We start from the raw sequence: 19,850 nt of genomic DNA, 5'->3' as shown, positions 1-19,850 counted from the left end.
CCCAAAGAAGCAACCCCCAAGCCCCCATAAATTCCCGTGTAATAACTGCCATCTCAGAGTCTGCTTCCTGGATAACCCAACCTGTGGCAGAAGAGAAAACTTATTTTTTCCTTGTAAAGTAGTTCAATAAGCAGAGACTACAAATATTTAAGTAAATTTCCTCATTTCTAAAATTGGAATAATAATATGTGAACACAGAGTTAGTGCAAGTATTAAATGAGGTCATGTATAAAATACTTTGAGTGCACTTTGAATGCCTAGCAAGAACAAGTATGTATTAAGTGTTAGGCCAAATAAATGTAAAATGTTTTTCAAAACAGAGTGTAATGTTTAAAATCTTCTGAAGAAGCACAGAGAAGATGTTTTAGATAATGAGACTCTGAAAATATGAAGAGTCACATGTATATATTAGTTTCCCAGGGATGCTGTATCAAATTATCACAAACTAGGTGACTTAAAACAATAAAAAATTATTCCCTCTCAGTTCTGGAGACCAGCAATCCAAAATCAAGGTGTCAGGAGGGCCATGCTCCCTCTGAAGGCTCTAAGGAAAAATCCTTCCATGCATCTTCCAGTGTTCAGCGATTCATGGCAATCCTTGGCAATCCTTGGCAATCCTTGGTTGGTAGCAGCATCTCTCCAATCTCTGCCTCTGTCTTCACAGGACTCTTCTCTTTGAGTGTCTCTGGATGATCTCTCATCTTATAAGGACACCAATCATTGAATTTGGGGCCCACCCTAATTCTAGGATAATTTCATCTTGAGATCCTTGAATACTTACATCTGTAAAGATACTTTCCAAATAATGTCATATTTGGAGATTCCAGGGTGGGGGGTGGACATGAATTTTGGGGAATGCTATTCAACCCAGTATTATAGATACACATATACACAAATTCTAGACTAGGGGGTCTCATTTATAGGAGAGTTAAATTTCCTCCAAAAGTGAAGTAAAAGAATTCCCATACAAAGCATACACAAAAGAATGCATTGTGTGGGTCTTTTTAATTCAGTAATAATGTATTTTATTCTAGAATTACTCTAGAATTACAGAATTGTTTTACATAAGAGCTAGCATGATCTGTGTCTCTTAGATCAAAGTGAAATTACAGATGTAATTCAACCTTAGACATCTTGCTTTTATTAATTTAAAAAAATCTACACTATTTAATTTAGGCAGGATATGGTATTAAAAAGGGGGTATGAAGGACTATTGCATTTAAAACTGAATGGAATCCTATGCAGAGTATAAAGACTGTCTGATTTGACCTTTTGATGATTAGGGTAAGCATCAATGATCATAATTCTCAAACCCACTCATTAGGCAGCTTTCCAAGGGCTCCCTTTTGGTGGAAATGAAATCATTGCTTATCCCTAGGCATGTTTAAGGATAAGCATGCACGGAAGCATGAATGTGGTTCCTGGAACTCATTTAAAGAAGTACTGAGGGTAGAATAGGACATTTCTTTTTAGGTTGATTCTCATGGTGAAGAAAATTATGCTACTAGTGCTCAAAAAGACCCAGCACTAGAAATGAGCAGTTTGGTGCATTGATTGGTAGCAATTTTATTTAAAACATTTATGGAGGTCAATTAAAGAAGGGAATTTATTTCAGCTCTAAAACAGGAGTGAGGAATTCTAGATTCTAGCCCATATATCCCACTAATTATCTATATAATCTCTGGTAAATTGACTCAACTCATTAATAAAATGGGAGTAATAATAATTGTCCAACCAACAGAGCTGTGGAGAGGATCAAATGAGATAATGTAGGTGAGACTATGTTATATAAAAGTCTTATTTAAATGTAATAGATTAAGATGGGGAGATGGTAGGTGAAAATTTCTAAAAAAGTGTTCAGAATATATAAACCTACTGTTTCAAACCCATAATTAAAAAAAAAAAAGCCCCTTTAAAAGCAAACCAGAGGAGAAACTAAGATGGCGGCTAGGTGAGACAGGGCAAAAAAACACCTCCATGAAAAACACTAGATAAAAACCAGAAAGTGACCCAGAATACCGGTTACAGTGATGCGCCAGCTGGACGAGGTCTGCTAGTTCCCAGGGGCCGTATACTTGGTGAAACCGGGAGTCTGCATTCTGAAACGAGTGAGCAAGCTGGCTGGAAGACCCGCAGCTGCACAGCGGTCTGGGGAAGCCAGGGTTTGGCGTTTGGAGACCAACTGGCTCTTTAAATAAAAAAAGAAGGGAAAAATCCAGGAGTGGCTGCAGCTGCGATAGTGGGAACCACACAGCAAAACACAGCAAGAGGGGGCTGGGTTGGCCTCTCGGTGTCTGGCCTGGAAGATAGCCTGCTGCAGATACCCTTGGGGCCGGGGGAATGGAGGGGAGAGCCGGAAGCAGAAAGAAACCCCACGGCTAACAGCTGGCTCCCTGGAGGCTGGATAAACTCTTGCCCAGGGCCGTGCCCACAGCCCAGAGCCCCGCCAGTTGTCCCGGAGCTGGGAAGGAGGAGCTGTGCGAGGAGGGGGGTGTGGAGATGCCCCGTTCGGCCATCTTTGCATCAGGCTGAAAGCGCCCTGGCATGGCCCGGCGGCCCAGGGCTTCCCTTGAGGGACGGCACGCACTGGTGATGTAGCACGGCATTCCGTCGGCAGAGGCCCTGGAGGATCATGGCTGGGAGGGGGACCTGCTCGGAGAACCCAGGGATTCTATGCCAAGTCCAGTGGTTTGTGGGACAGCGAGAGAGAGGGTCTGGGGCTGAAATGAAATGAAGTCTTAGACTCTTGCGGCGGCCTTGAATCTCTGGGAACCCGGGGGATTTAAATATTAAAGCTGTCCTTCCTCCCCAGCCACCCGTACACACACCCCACATTCAGGGCAGATGGCTCCAGTAACACACCCAAACTGAGTTCTCCAACTGAACCCCACAAGAATCATTTCCCCACACACCGTGGGGATAAGGTGGAGAACTGACTTGAGGGGTATAGGTGACTCACAGACACTATCTGCTGGTTAGTTAGAGAAAGTGTACGCCACCAAACTGTGTTTCTGAAAAATTAGATAGTTATTTTTTTTTTACAACTTGAAAGAACCCTATCAAGCAAAGCAAATGCCAAGAGGCCAAAAACAACAGAAAATCTTAATGCACATGATAAAACCAGAAGATATGGAGAATCCAACTCCAAACACACAAATCAAGATATCAGAAGAGACAGAGTACCTCGCACAATTAATCAAAGAACTACAATCGAGGAACGAAAACATGGCAAAGGATTTAAAGGACATCAAGAAGACCATGGCCCAGGATATAAGTGACATAAAGAAGACCCTAGAAGAGCATAAAGAAGACATTGCAAGAGTAAATAAAAAAATAGAAGATCTTATGGAAATAAAAGAAACTGTTGGCCAAATTAAAAAGACTCTGGATAGTCACAATACAAGACTAGAGGAAGCTGAACAACATCTCAGTGTCCTAGAAGTCCAAAGAACAGAAAATGAAAGAACAAAAGAAAGAATGGAGAAAAAAACTGAAAAAATCAAAATGGATTTCAGGGATATGATAGATAAAATAAAATGTCCAAACTTAAGACTCATTGGTGTCCCAGAAGAGGAAAAGAAGGATAAAGGTCTAGAAAGAGTATTCAAAGAAATTGTTGGGGAAAACATCCTCAACCTTCTACACAATATAAATACACGAAGCATAAATGCCCAGTGAACTCCAAATAGAATAAATCCAAATAAATCCACTCCGAGACATATTCTAATCAGACTCTCAAATACTGAAGAGAAGGAGCAAGTTCTGAAAGCAGCAAGAGAAAAGCAATTCACCACACACAAAGGTAAGAACATAAGACTAAGTTGTGACTACTCAGCAGCCACCATGGAGGCGAGAATGCAGTGGCATGACATATTTAAAATTCTGAGAGAGAAAAATTTCCAACCAAGAATACTTTATCCAGCAAAACTCTCCTTCAAATTTGAGGGAGAGCTTAAATTTTTCACAGACAAACAAATGCTGAGAGACTTTGCCAATAAAAGACCTGCCCTGCTTCAGATTCTAAAGGGAGCCCTACAAACAGAGAAACAAAGAAAGGAGAAAGAGATATAGAGAATTTTATCAGACATATATAGAACCTTACATCCTAAATCACCAGGACACTCATTTTTCTCTAGTGATCACGGATCTTTCTCCAGAAGGGACCATAACTTGGGACATAAAACAAGCCTCAAGAAATTTAAAAAAAAAAAAAAAAAATTGAATATACTCAAAGCACGTTCTCCAACCACAATGGAATACAAATAGAAGTCAATAATTTCTGAACTGTAACTCCACGATTTACTTCCTACATGATATAAAATACACAAACTCTAATGACAAATCAGTGGTTTTGAACTCAATGTAAAATATGTAATTTTAGACAACTATATAAAGGTGGGGGAATGGAGGAGTATAGGAACATAGTTTATGTGTCCTATTGAAGTGAAGGTGGTATCAAAGAAAAACAAGATTGATATGGATTTAAGAGGTTAATTTTAAGCCCCACAGTAAACACAAAGAAATTATCAGAGAATATAACCATAGAGATGAAATGTAGAGTTTGGGTTAAGAGAAATGGGGGAAGAGGCAATGGGGAGTTAAGAAATGAGTGAAGAGTTGCTGTTTGAGGTGAAAGGAAATTTCCAGTAATGGATGGTGGGAAAGAGCATTACAACATTCTAAATGTGATTAATCCCACTAATGGAAGGATAGGGAGGGGGGATGGAATGGGAAGATTTAGGCTGTATATACGTTTCCACAACTGAAAAAAAAAAAAAAAAAAAAAGAAAAGACAGTCTAAATAGATGATAATTGAATGCCAAGGATGAACTTGGATGGGATTGGAGGACAGAGGACAGGTGGCTCAAAGGGACACAGTTGAGACATAAGGTAAAGGAAGTACAGAATGTAAGCTTTGTATCATTGTTGAATCTCTTGTACTTCTTAGCTGCGCTTAATGGGATTGCATAAAAGAATGTTCTTCTTCATGGGAAGTGTATAAGTGAATTATAGTGTATGTTCAAGGATGTGTGCAGCTAGCTCACATATGTTCAGAAGACAGAGCAATAGATGATGGATGATAGAAAGGGAGGGAGGGAGCGAGGGAAAGAAATAGTGATGTGACAGCATGTTAAGGTTGGTGGATTGAGCTATCCGGAGGGGGGGGGGGATCAGGGTATGATGGAATTCTGTGTATGGGGTTAGTATTGTTTTTGCAACTGTTCCTGTAACTTTGAATTTATTTATTTATTTCAAAATAAAAATAAATCAATTAAAAAAAAAAACAAAAAAACCAATACCAAACATTAAGTCTAGGGAATAGACTATTGAAATAATGTTGAGATCTTCTCTGTGAAACAAACACTGCACTCACGCAAACATTTACTGAGGGACTTCTAAGCATGTGCTGATGCTGTAGAACAGTGCAACTCTGCAGCTCCAGGATGAGAGAAATATAAAAGGTAAAAGTCAGCACTTGGAAGCTTTAAAGGAATTTGACAGCTTAATTTTGTGTTTTCTAAATCTGATTTGGGCTTGTACTTTCCATGCTTCTTTTTAAATTTACATTATTTTAGTAATTTATTTTGATTGTATTGTATAGAAGTATTGGTCTATGGCTAACTGGAGATTGAAAACAAAACAAAAAAACCAATGTGGTTCCTTACCACAGATAGTTTGAGAAGCACTACTATAGAGCATAAGGTGGTGAAAACAAAGTATCTGGCCCTTTTTATAAGTCATGTTAAAATTTAAATGTATCTCTCACTAGAGCAAGCTCTGTGAACAATAGCAATTAAAGAGTGGGTGGGATGGAATAAATCTGAATGACATATCGGTGAAATAACTGCAATTAATTTAAATATTTGCCTCAATAATAAAGTCTGGATGGTGACAACAAAACTTGCCAACATTTGAGTCAGAGCTGGATTTTAAAACTGGTAAGTCTGCCTTTTAACTTTTCTTCAAATAACTAGTGAAATATTAATATTGAGCAATATTAACTATTGAAATATCAAAGTTCTCGATAAGTCAAATGCTAAGTTAACTTAAAGAACCTTCCAAGTTTGAGTCTAGAAAGTGCAATTTTAGAATGTAGTCTTGTTCTCTATTGTTGGTTCCATAATTTCAATTATTCTTTTTAAAAAAATCCTCCAATTTTGTTTCATTTATTAAACGGTCTCTTAACAAAGGATTGCCTCTCTGTAGTAATATGACTGATAGCTCTACTCTATCAGAAAATTCAGCTCAATATTGATTGCTTCTGTATTTTATTTATTTTAATTTTTATTCTCAGGCAAGAGAATAAGTCCATAATGGAAGAGAATACTTCTGTCTTTTTACTGCTATATCCTCAGCACTTAGCATATCTCCAGGAAGACAGCATGTTGATGAAAAGAAATAAAAATAAAATAACTAAAATGACCAAGCATTTAGAAGCTGGTGGGGCTCCTTGAGGGGAGGAAGCATGACTCATTCATCTTTGCAAACCAAGGGTGTAGCACAGTACTAGAAACAGCAGGAGAGTCAATAAACACTTGTTGAATAAAATAAACAAACGAATGAATGAGAGCACTGGGCAGTGGCCAAAATTTAAAAGAATACATATGCTTTTCACTCTACTTAAGATATTTTAATATTTACTCTACAATTAATTCTGAGCAGAAAATTTATTTACTGTTATTTTCTGTACTGCATGCTAGCAATCCTTTTCACAAGCAACATAAAGTGAATAATAATGCTCAAACTAAAATGGAATAGGAAATCTAAGTGGCTGAGAAACTCACCTGAGTTGCTCTTTTTAGAGGATATGTATAGAATTTCCTTTAAACACCCTCCATTAAAGCATCCCCCACCACCACACCCGATTCTCATAGGTTACTGTTGGATGTTGTTTCTACAGCAAAGGAAACAAAATATTCCAGGAAAATTTTAAGTAAGTGTGACACTCTCTTGCTCTCCATTAAAAAAAAAAAAAAATTCCCCCAAATTCACTTTTAGTATAGATAAAGCTCTTTAACTTTTCAGAAAACCTCAAGTTTATTCAATTAAAAGAGAATTTAGAATTAAACTACCCCACGCCCAAATTCCAACAATCTTTTCTAATCCAGCATGAGTTGAATAAAATGAATTTTTTTTATACCAGAAGCCATATTTCATTCACAAATGAAATGACTTCTAGTCTACACAAAATGTCTTTGCTAAGATCTGGAGATAAACCAGAGTTTATAATCTATCTTTACCATTACTCAAATTTGTTCAGAAAGTCTGCCAAGACCATTGAATAACATACTGTCTTCCCACCCTGTCCCCTGAAGCCAGGAGGAAATTTAATGAAACAATTCAGTCAGAGAAATTAAGGTTATTATGAAATTTAATCCAAGAACTCTCCAGAGCCTAATGGCTTTATGATGGCATTTTATAAACAATTGTCAGCACCCTTAACATTGTTCTCCTCTAAGAGAGATTATCTTATAATAGGGCCAATCCTCTGTAAGCAGGACTGTAAATGCATCACCCCATTCCATAATGACTGGCAGAGTGAAATCAGGCTGCATAATATCTGTGCCTCACCAAATCTGCACAGAAATTGGATGTGTATTAAATTTAATTCTTCATTTCAACCTTATATCTTAGTAGATGTCAAATATCTACTAGGTAATATTAGGGCAAATTAATGTGCTATTATCATATAAAAAGAATACAGCACTTTTTGACTAAAGTAAGTAGAACACATAATTTCATATTTTGACATTTTTTTCCAATGGTGGCATTAGATTGGCACCAACTACCCTTACTTACAAACTCTGTCCCCACTATGAGCAAGGGTCACATTTGTAAGAAGAGTGATGGGTGAGGATTTGATCTGTGACCCTATAGCTAGGCAAAATTAATCTATAAGAGGATCAAGACTACACTTTTGTATGCACTTTTTCCTCCCTTTAATGGCACCATGCCCTGGGTGACTGAGCCAACTGACTATGCATTCCTTTCAATGTCCCCATAGTAGATGGATGAGAGATTTGAAAATGTGGCAAAAAAGCAAGAACCAGATTTTCTACAGATTAAATTTCATAAACTATATACCAGAATGAAACAGTGTAGTCTCAAACTGCCAACCCTTGCAACCAATAATACTCTGGGGAAGACAACATCACAAACTTGCCAATGTGTACTAAATGCTTTAAAACATGCTAGTAGGTGCTTTTGTGTATAGTTATCTCATGCAATCCTGTTGACAACTATAGTTTTGACAAATGAAGACTCAGAAAGGTGAAATGATTTGTCGAACTCAATACAACTAATAAGCAGCAGAGCTGGGTTTCAAACACAGGTATCTTTGATGTTACAAGCCCACGCTTTCTCTAGTAACATATTATCTCCCTAAAATCACTAAGATTGAATACTATTCAAAACTATCTATTTTAAGCATTTAGATTTTTTTATAAAACACTGCATTCATTTAGATTCTAATGATTTGAAGTCATTGACCTTTATATGATTTAAGTTTACTTTTGCACTTTTTTGAATAAAGCATTTGCTAAAGTAAATCTTGTTGAAACAATATTAAAGCCAGGGAGGGTTAACATCTTACAAAGAAACGACATATGGATATCATTCATAGTAATCATGAAAACCAGTTTCAAAGATCTGAATGTTCGTAAAAATGCATTGTTGATATTGTCAAGCCCAATCTTGATTACTGGAAGAGTAGCATTTTATGTGATTCTATAATTCTAACATTTCAGTAACTCCATAAACATGATCTTATTAGTTAATTCAAAACAGTAAAATTTTACTATTTTACATCTCTGAAGAAGCTTTGAGATTAGCACCCTGTCTGTGATAGCTAAACCTAACACACTACTAGATTTTCCATAATTACATTACCCTATTTCCTGGATTTTTCATAAATTTCATATAATTTTATCCTTCTCAAGAATGGAGACTTCAGTATGTTTTAACTTTATGCCTTCATAAGATCATCCAAATAAGTAGATTCGAATACAGGCCTTTATTTGGTTGGCTGGTTGGTTGACTGTTTTTTGTTTTAAATTTAAGATTACCGTATTTACTGCTACAGAAAAATGCCAGTATCACTACTGCTGGAACCCTAATCCCAGCCGTTGGAACAATTCTACAACTTTTAGGAGCCCCAAAGCAGAGGGCCAAAATAATTGTCAGTCCTTGAGCCTGACAAAACTCCATATCCAGGACTATTCAGGGTTAAGGTCAGCAGTGGTCCTTATCCAACTAGAAGTTCTGATCCTTATTTTAGTCCAGTCCCCACTAGGACACCAGTGTATTAAAATAAGAAAAGCAGAGATCTGAGGGCAGCTAATTCAGAACCTCTTGGGTAGATGGATTTGTTCCTTTAACAAACTTTCTTTGTGTACCCACCATGTTCCTGGCTGACTCAGTTCAGGAGATAAAAGTCATAGCAGTTGCCTTCTAAGAGCTTAGATTGGGGTGTGGGGGTGGGGATGTAAAGAAATCAGGCTACTATGATATGACTGCAGAAAGGAATGGGTTCATGTGTCCAAACCACAACTTGGCATTGGGCCATCACTGAGGCAGTCGGTATATTCCTGAAGTACAACTGTGGGCTAGATGCCAGAATGTGCTATTACAGCCTCTGGTAGAGAGGTGTTAAATAACATTTCAGAAAATGCTAACCAATTGCAGGAGCTGGAAGGAGTATAAGTTAAAAAAATCCATAAAGCAAAAAAGAAAGCAAGCATGACAGGTTACTACTTGATTCCACCAAGGCATTACACTTTCCTGCCAAGTGCCAGTAACTGGACTCTACCAGGCTTGAGAACTGGAGCTGGATTCGTGGTTGGAATCGTCTTCTGAGAGTGCACATAATGTGTACACGGCAATAAGCAGTTCACTTTGCCTTAGGGCTCATCTGGTTCTGTCAATCCCTTTTCTGTTCCATGATTTCTTAAAATCTGGTGTTTCCTCAAGGCCCTCAGTCCCCTGTGGACTCAATTTGAGATCTTGCCCTTTCTCTAGGAACATACTTTGTGTCCCAGGGGCAGACCAGTTAAAGGTAAGAGACCTGAAGCTCCAAGATCTTAAAGAATGATCTGGGCCAAACCAGAAATTAATGACTTCTCAAAATAAAGCTTCTTAGGTTATCAGAATCCGAAGACTGAAAATACTATCACAATGTAGATTCTAAGGGGTGTTTTTCTTTTTTAATTTATTCTGTCTTCTGCACCGAATTTTATTGCTTATAGGAAACACTTGAACTTCTATAAAAAACATCAAGATTAAGGATCCACTGGTATTGGGGATTGAAGCAAGTCCCCCACAAAAGTCATATTCAAGTCCCAACACCTTGGCCTGTCGTTGTGAACCTATTTGTAAATAAGGGCTTGGAAGATGTTAGTAGTTAAGGTGTGCCTAAGCTGTGTAAAGGTGGGCCTTAATCCATTGTGGCTGAAGTCTTAATCCATTGTGGCTGAAATAGGACACAGAAAGAGAAGGCACAGGGAGCAGCCAGAAGCTGGAAGTCAATAGAATCCAGCAGAGACAGGAGAAGATGCCACCACGAATATAGCCAGGTGACAGAAAAGCCAAGGAACCCCAAAGACTGATGGCCACCCAGAAGATACTAACCCCAGGAGAAAGCAAGTTTTCTAGCCTCTGAAACCAAGAGCCTGTTGTTATGCCAACCCATTGCATGGTATTTGTCTTAGCAGCTAGGAAAATAAAAACAGTTTTTGGTACCAGAAAGTGGGGTGCTGCTATGACAAATACCTAAAAATATGGAAACAGCTTTGGAATTGGGTGATGGGAAGAGGCTGAAAGAACTGTTAAGTGCTTGACAGAAAAAGTTTAGATTGCTTTGAAAAAGCCTGTGAGTAGAAATATGGACCTTAAAGGTACTTCCAACAAGGCCTTAGAAAGAAATGATGAAAGTATTGTTGGAAACTGGAGGAAAGGTGATTCTTTTGTAAAGTAACAAAGGACTTGGCAAAATTGTGTTTTGATGCTGGATGGAAGGGAAAATTTTGAAAGCAATGAATTTGGACATTTAGCTGAGTAGATTTCCAAACTAAGCATAGAAGGTACAGCCTGGCTTCTCCTTGCAGTTTAAAGTAAAATGCAGGAGTAAAGGGATAAGATGAGAATTAAACTATCAGGTACAAAGCAATCAGACTCCCTGGGGTGGGAGTTACCAGAAGCAGAAAAGCTGCACAGGAAAAAGGGGAAAACTGTACTGCTATAAGGCAGAGTGAACATAGGACTGAAAGCTGTAGCAAGCCCTGAGAATGGGAGAGCGGTTCAGCAAATCATGACCACTGGGGAGGAAAATTTGCATAAAAACAAACAAAAGAGCCCAGGATTCCCCAAGGAAGAACAAGGGAAAGAAAATCTTCTCTTGGAGGTGAAAGTTGCACGTAATAGGGTAATCTTAAAAGCTGCAATGCTGCCCAGGGCAAGAGACAGGTGTAGGAGACCTGAGAAAATCTGAACAGTTAAACAGGGGCTGCTATAAAGATTCAGTATACGGTGACTACACGTTGAAGAAAAGCCTTAATAGATAGCCAATCTACAATAAAACCCTAGGCAAGAGGGAGAAACTGACTTCCAGAGTTAGCACATCAAAAAATCAAAAGCCCAGACATAAGCAAAGAAAATCACAAGCCACACAAAGAAACAAGAAGACAAGGCTCATTCAAGAGAACAAATTAACACTTCAGTGGAAACAGGAACACTGGAATAACTAATCAAAGAAGTTCAAACAAATTTCCTAAATCAATTCAAGGAGCAAAAGAAAAATATTGATAGAAATAAACTAAATACGGATATAAAGCTAAAGGATATTAAGAAGAAAATGTGTAAACAAAAAGAAGAATTAGAAAGTCTTAAAAGGAACATAATAGAACTTATAGGGGAAAAAAACATAATAGAACTTATAGGGAAAATTCAATATACTATAGACTCAGTATATAACTCTATTCTTTACTTCCTATAAGATTTAGAATGTAATTCAATAAGAAATAATCATATTTCCTCATAATGGAGATTAAAATACAGTAGAGGCCTACAATAAAAAATCTGAATAGGCAGAAGAAACAGTGAACTATAAGATAGGACAATCAAAACCAAATAGTTGGCAGAACAAATGGAGAAAAAAATTTCAAAAAGTGAGCAGAGAATTTGGAACAACATGAAGCAAACCAACATACGCATTATGGGAGTACCAGAAGGAGAAAAGAGGAGAAAAGGTGTAGAAAGAATATTTGAGGAAACAATGGGCCCAAATTTCCCAACTCTAATGAAAGACATAAATATACATATCTAAGAAGCACAACATACTCCAAACAGGATAAACCCTAATAGACCTACTGCAAGACACATTCTAATCAAAATGTCAAACGCCAGAGATAAAGAGAGAATTCTGAAAGCAGCAAGAGAAAAGTGATTAGTGACATACAAGAGATCCTCAATAAGATTAAGTGCCAATTTCTCATTAGCAACCATAGGGGGCAAAAAGGCCGTGGTATGACACACTTAAGGTACTGAAAGAGCAAAACTGCCACCCCAAAATTCTTTATCCTGCAAACTGTCCTTCAAAAATGAGGGTGAATATGAAACTACTTTAAAACAAAAAGTTTATTTAAATACAAAAATTAAGATTGATAGATGGATAGAAGAGTGGATTGATGGATTGCTATGTGATAAAGCAAATATAGTAGAATGTTACTGATAAAATCTAGGTGGTGATTATACAAAGTTTCAATGTAAAATTCCTTTAACTTTCCTGTATGTTTGAAAATATTCATAATAAAATGACAAAGCATATAAATGTATTAAAAAAATGAGTGTGAGTTCAAGACATTCACAGGTAAACAAAAACCAAGAACTTATCACCAAAAGACCTGTCCTACGAGCAATGCTAAAGGGAGTTCTTCAGGTTGAAAAGTAAGCCCAGGAGACAGTGGCTTGGAGCACTATGAAAAAATGAAGATCTCCAGTAAAGGTAAAAGAAAACCCAATATACTATAGCCTCAGTATATAACTCTATTCTTTATTTCCTATAAGATTTAGAATGCAATTCAATAAGAAATAATCATATTTCCTCATAACAGACATACAAAATATAAAGAGACAATGTGTGACAAAAATGATATAAAGAAGGGAAATAGATATGAGCAGAGTTTTTGTACACTACTGGTTAAATTATCTTTACAACTACTAGGTTATAGACTTAAGATATTTAACACAAACGCCAGGGTAACCACAAATATTTAAACTATATACAGAAAGGGATAAAAAGGGATCAATCCGAGAGTTACTACATGACCTGCCAATCTCACTTCTAGGTATACACCCCAAAGAACTGAAAGCAAGAACTCAAACAGTCATTTGCTCACACACATCCATAGTGGCATTATTCACAATTGGCAAAGGTGGAAACAAGTGTCATCAACAGATTAATGGTCAACAGATTAATGGATAAACAAAATGTGGTATATATGTACAATGGAATATTATTCAGCTGTAAAAAGAAATGAAGTTCTGATGCATGCCATAACACAGATGAACCTTGAAGACATAATGTTGCATGAAACAAGTGAGACACAAAGGGACAAATACTATATGATCTCACTTATATGAAATAAGCAGAATAAGCATATTCATGAAGTCAGAAACCAGAATAGAGGTTACCAGGGGCCATGTGGAGGAGAATGGGGAGTTAAATGTTTAATTGGTATGGAGTTTCTGAAGGGGTGCTGGAAAAGTTTTGGTAATGAATGATGGAGATGGAGATGCAACTTTGACTATGTAATTAATACTACTGAATTGTACATTTGAAAAGGGAAATTTATGTTGTATGTAAGTTACACACACACACAAACCCATAGAACTGTACAACACAATGTAAACAGTGTGCTAAAGTTAATAGCATAAAAAATTAATAGCGTAAAACATTAATATTGTAACAAAGGTGCCACTCTAATGCAAAATGCTAATAATAGGAGAAATGGGTATATGGGAACTTTGCACTTCCTGCATGATATTTCTGTAAACCTGCAAATGCTCTAATAAAAAAATTAATTTAAAAAGAAAACAAAAGCTATTAAGCACAAAGGAACCAGCAATTGACGATTTGGAAAATTCTCAACCTATCCAGATAGTGTGATAGAGACTAGGGCTAGAAGCAGCTCTACCAAGGATCTCCCTGGGCTTCCAAGAAGTGAGCCCCCAGAGAATATGGCTCTATGCAAGGGTTTAGCTGAATAGCCCTGTGCTAAAGAGATTATGCATATGACTCATGAATCCATCAGTCATTTCAGAGGAAATCAGGATAAGAAATGCAGTTATCCAGCAGGATCTACAGAAAGTCCTTCCGTCTAATGCTCTGGACCCCTGTGAACTGTATGCAAAGTCAACAAGGTGTTTGCACAATTTGTATGAACAGAAGCACTGCCAGCTTAGATTGAAAGGGACAGAAAAGGGATGTATTAAAGGAAGAATGACTTCAAGGACAGAACCCTGGAAGCAAAAGTCTGGATCAAAAAGATCTCCTTGAACCAAGAGAGCATGTATGTGGAAAGTGCAGGTCTGCTTCTGTGCTTGGAAGGGCAGGCCATCTGCCCCAGTGCTCAGAGGGGACAGTTCCTGAGCCAGGTTCTTCAGGAAAGTGCTGCCACCCCAATGCTTGGAGAGGGCAGGGCCTTCACTCCTGTATTCAGGAAGAACATCGCCACCATGAAAGCACTTGGAAGGGGTGGGGCTGTCGGTCTAGCAGGCCCAGATGACAAAACATCGATTCAAAGATGACTCTCAGGCCTTAATACCAATGGTGGGTTACAGGCTTGTTTGGAACCCGTGTTCCCTGTTTTCCTTCTAATTTCTTCCTTTGGGAATAGGAATGTCTATCCTATGACTGTCCCTCCAGTGTATATTGGAAGCAGGTAACTTGTGTTCTAGGCTTCACTGGTCAATAAGATGGAGTTTTTTCCTAGGATGGACCATACCCATAACTGATGAGACTGCACTTAGCATTGTTTTAAAATGGCTTAAGGCTTTGGGGATATATTGATGGAATACATGTATTTTGCATGTGGGAAGAACATGTCTTTTGGGACCCAGAGGGCAGGCTGTTGAGGATTGAATTATATCCCCCACAAAAGGCATGTTCAGGTTCCAACAATCGCTGGGCATGTGAATGAACCTATTTGTAAACAGGACCTTAAAGACATTATTAGTTAAGCTGTGCCCAAACTGCATGAGGGTGGGCCTTAATCCAATGTGGCTGAAATCCATATAAGCAAAGGAAATTGGATATAGAAAGAGAAGCTCCAGGGAGCAGCCAGAAGCTATAATTTAAAAGAACCTGGAAGAAAGATGAGAAGACGCAGCTAGGTGCATTGCCAAGTGGCCATGTGACAGAAAAGCCAAGGAACCTCAAAGACTGGCAGCCAGCCAGAAGACAATGACCCTGGGGGGAAAGTAAGCCTTCTAGCCTCTGAAACCATGAGCCAATAAATTCCTGTTGCTAAGCCAACCCATTGTATATATATATATATATATTTTTTTTTAAGCAGGAGACTTAACATATTATTTAATGATCACATTTCTAGTTATGTCTTACAAAAAGAAATAATTAACCTTGGGCCATTTGTTATTTCCAGAGGCATCCTGCTCTTCTTTGCAAACCAGAAATTGAGATTTACTGAATTTGCTTGGAGCAATAGAAAAGCCCCTAGATTAACTTTTAAAGTAAATATATAACATTTGTAAATTACAGGGGTCAACATTTTAGAAAGGCACAGTGGAACAATTCATTTAAGAGTATCTAAAGGCCCTCAGTCTAAAACTAAAAGTTCTATAAAAATTATGGGGAATTATTTTCAGTAATAATAAGAAAGGATGTATATGTAACTCACTCAAGGGGAAAAAGAGGACTTTTAAAGTTGGAAAAAACTATAATGACCTGTAAACAGCTAGATTTGATGTGCTGTATGCATGTCAGTGTTTTAATAGTTATCTGAACAGTTGTATTTTTTGTAACTTAATCTTTAATTTAGTAAAACCAAATTTTATTACAAACTTTTTTTTTGTTGACAGACATTCAAAAATTACCAAGAAATAACCACTATATAGTTAGCAAATTACAGTCTTCAGGATATGTACAAACAGGTTCCTTTATTTGATTGCAAACTACTGTGCATAATAAAAATATCAATCTGGGACTCTTCTAAGAAAATTTATGATTATTTATGTTTGTCCATCATAGCTCATATGTATCAGACTACTGTTTCATTGCCTGACCAGTTTTACAGATATTGGCACAGAAATAATAACTTTTTTCTTGCCAGCTCCCAGCCTAGTCTCCTTAACCTTCTCTAATGGCAAATGCTTAATCCTAATACCTCCTGAATGAAGTACCTTCTAACAAACTCCCAGGTTTATGGGGAGCAATTCCTCACTGGGAGAACCTCAATAGCAAACAGAGTTGAGGACCAGGTTTATCAGTTTTAATTCTACAATAAAAACATCATTCAGCATTTAAAAAAAAAAAAACAACACTGGATAAGATGAGAATTTGAGTACTAAGAATACATCAGAGCCCTCCAAATAAGAAGTCTTTTGTTTATTATTTGGTCAACGTAAAATTACTAATAAAAAATGTACATTTTCCCTCAGATTTTTAATGTTAAAAATTTCCTCAGATTTTTAATACATTAGGATAGTAACTAGTACTTCCCAGTGCATTATACACACAACTATATCCACTTGCTTAAAGTGGATTTTTTTCCTAAAGTGTTCAAGTATGTTAAATTAGAAACACAGGGTTGTGGTCTCAAATTTTGGTATTTTCCATAAAAGGTATTATAAAATTTGGCCCTTGTATTTGGTCATCTGAAGCCTATCTTTGACAAAATAATCATTCTTATTCTACTCAATACTCCATACTAGACACACAGAAGGAAATAACTGGAAGAACTCTGAAACACAGACAGTCATGCTGCGATTATCTTTATTTTACTGTATTGATAAGGCAAATAAATATATCTCAAAATATTTGTAACCATTTCGTTATAGCAAATAACCACACCTTACTACTCTATTACATTCTACAAAAGAAAGTCATCACAGCTGATAAAAAAGAAAAGCCAGTAATGCGAGTCAGAAGACAATGGCAGAGCCAGAATTGGAAGGAATCCCCACGTGACCTGGAGCCAATCCCCTCACCTTTTTTTGGGTCTCAGTCTGAATTTTTCATTTGTTAAAAAAGAGTCTAGATAATCTAAACTCAAGCCTCTATTCAATTAGGATCCATAAAACAGTCTGATTACTCTTAAAAATCTATTTAAACAGCCTGGACCTTTAAAATGTTGCGTGTGTTTTTTTACATCTGGTAGTTATTTGTAGACTACTATGGATAGCATTATTTTATTTAACTGGCCTTGTTAATTAGTTGCAACAAGAATATGGATTAATTTTAAAACTAGGAAATACTTAAGTGCTAAACTAACTTGACTTGTATACAACTATTGGATAATCTTTAAGTTTAGTCACTTCAGGCAAACATTGTTAAAAGCACTTTCTCCTTCAACTTGTCTGAAATAATTCTTGTCTTAACTTTGGATGACCTTTCTGAGATTTATTATCTTTCAGTGTAGTATTTGTGCTGCCCTTGTCAGCTCTAAGTGAAAGAGAGAAGGAAGCCATTGTGACTCACCCTATAAAGAATTCCCATAAAATACACAGTGATGAACCACACTGCCAACAGCTATCAGGCAGTTTTGTTATTAAAGATACAAATTTTAACCTGAACACTCAGTTGAGTGTGTTCTTCACACTTTGAAAATCAGTAGATTAAAAAACATTTATATTAGGTCATGATGGTCAGAGATACATTAAAATAATTACATAGTCACCAACTGCTATCTTGATATAGATTTTTAAAAGCGGTTTCCAAAAATTCATTGGTTCACAAGCTAGCTCTGAAAGACATCAAGAGAATGGAAGTGTGTATAAAATGCCCATCACAGTGACATTTCAATTAACAAGAATATTCAGGCAGTGTGTGTGTACACGCACTCGCACATGCACACACAAGCACGAGTATGGTATTCTATATTTTCTGGTAAATGAAAGATTAACTTGAAAATCCCTTTGCTGCCAACTCTTGTTATTGAGAATCTGGGTCCAATATTAGTCTTTCTTATCCAGTATGGTAGAAATGATGAGAAACGTAAGAGAGCAGAAAGGATGCCAGAGTTGTCAACAAGGGACTCAGGTTTATATCTTTATTTTCTGTATAATCACATGAAAGTTGCTGGATCATGCTGATGTGTTTCCATAGGAAAACAAAAAACAAACAAACAACAACAAAAAAAACAAAAAACAAACACTGAACCTGTTCAGTGGGTCTTACTAAGAATATTCATCAGAATCATCTTTGTGCCTTTTTCAAAACACACATGCCTGGGCTCACCCCAGAGATTTTCACATCAATGGATCTAGTGAGGGGTACAAACAGGGATACATATTTAGAAAAAGCCCCCAGGTAGTTCTGTGCATGCACCCTGAGTTGGGAACTGCTAGAAATGGTTATTTTCAAAACAAGAAAAAGTAAGATGATCCCAGAATTAGAAGGCTGTGCTGTCTAACAGGGTAGCCACCAAATCCACATGGCAACGGAGCCCTTGGAATGTAGCTAGTCCAAATTCAGATGTGCTCTAAGTGTAAAATTTACAAATAAGAAAAAGATTTTCAAATAAAAAAGAATTTGAAGTATCTCAATATTTTTTATATTGACTATATGATGATATAATATTTGGATACAATGGGTTAATAAAAAATGTTTAATTTAATTTCAACTGTTTTTAATTAACTTTTTAAAATGTGGCTACTAGAAAATTTAAAGCACGTAAGTGGCTTGCTTGTTATATTTCTATTTTTTAACTGGACAGCACGGGAATAGGGTTTCAACAGAATATCTTCTACAGAAAACATTTAATTTTAACATTTTAATTTTTTGTTGAAGAGAGATTTGTGCAAAGGGGGCCAGATTTCACTTAGTTCTAAGTATGCTTATGAAAGAATCTGTGAAGGTGAGTTTCCGACGGATGAAATTCTATCTACCTCAAGCACAGGCTCCATGCCCACAGACTCCAAAGCACTGGTTTCTTGGCATCCTTCCTGCCAGGAAACAAGTACTTATCTGGCCGCTGCATGTTTACGCTACAATGTTTCTGTGTGAGTTTAATTAAGTATTTATTGAACGGCTAGGTGCCCCAGCTTTGCCTGTGCACTGAGGCACCTGAGGTTAGAAATTTTCTATGCTGACACACTGGGAAGGAAGGCAGATGGGGCGGGAAAGACAGAGTCTTGACAAAATGGCCTTAAGGCCATGTAGATATTCCTGAGGAACGCTGTAACGGAGGCTGAGCCAGACTGCCAGAGACAGGGAGATGGGTTAGGTGGACTGCGGCGGTACTGGCAGGTGCCAGGCAGTGGGAGCACACCTGCAGGGTTGAGAGTGAAATCTAGCTAAGTGGCCATTTTCTTTTTGGTTCCAAGTAACCATGCATGAGTGTCGATGTAGGTGTATATCCAGGGACGACTAGAGTTATTGGCATATACTGCCTTTTTCAGTCCTACCCCTGGGAGCAAGTGAGAACAAAATCTGGGTGGGACAGAGAAATAGTGTAACAGAGAAGTTCTACTTTTTCCACACAGCTGGAAAAAAATACTGAAGAAGAGCTAAGAGAAGGAAAGACTCACTGTAGTCTCATTCAAACATGTATAGTATGGTAAACTTTTCTTGTTGCAGAAGGCAAGAGAGAACACAAGAGTAGCTAAGAATATTTTCA

The 19,850-nt window shown here is 37.3% G+C and overlaps 1 protein-coding gene across 1 annotated transcript in view; it reads right to left on the bottom strand.

The window, feature by feature from the left end:
* The window catches only part of GALNT7 (polypeptide N-acetylgalactosaminyltransferase 7), a 155,034-nt gene that overhangs the window by 92,215 nt on the left and 42,969 nt on the right, over positions 1 to 19,850 (bottom strand).

This window comes from Choloepus didactylus, chromosome 3 (genome assembly GCF_015220235.1).
Source record: "Choloepus didactylus isolate mChoDid1 chromosome 3, mChoDid1.pri, whole genome shotgun sequence".
NCBI classification, from domain to species: Eukaryota; Metazoa; Chordata; class Mammalia; order Pilosa; family Megalonychidae; genus Choloepus; species Choloepus didactylus.
This window is presented reverse-complemented; position numbering and strand designations above follow the sequence as displayed.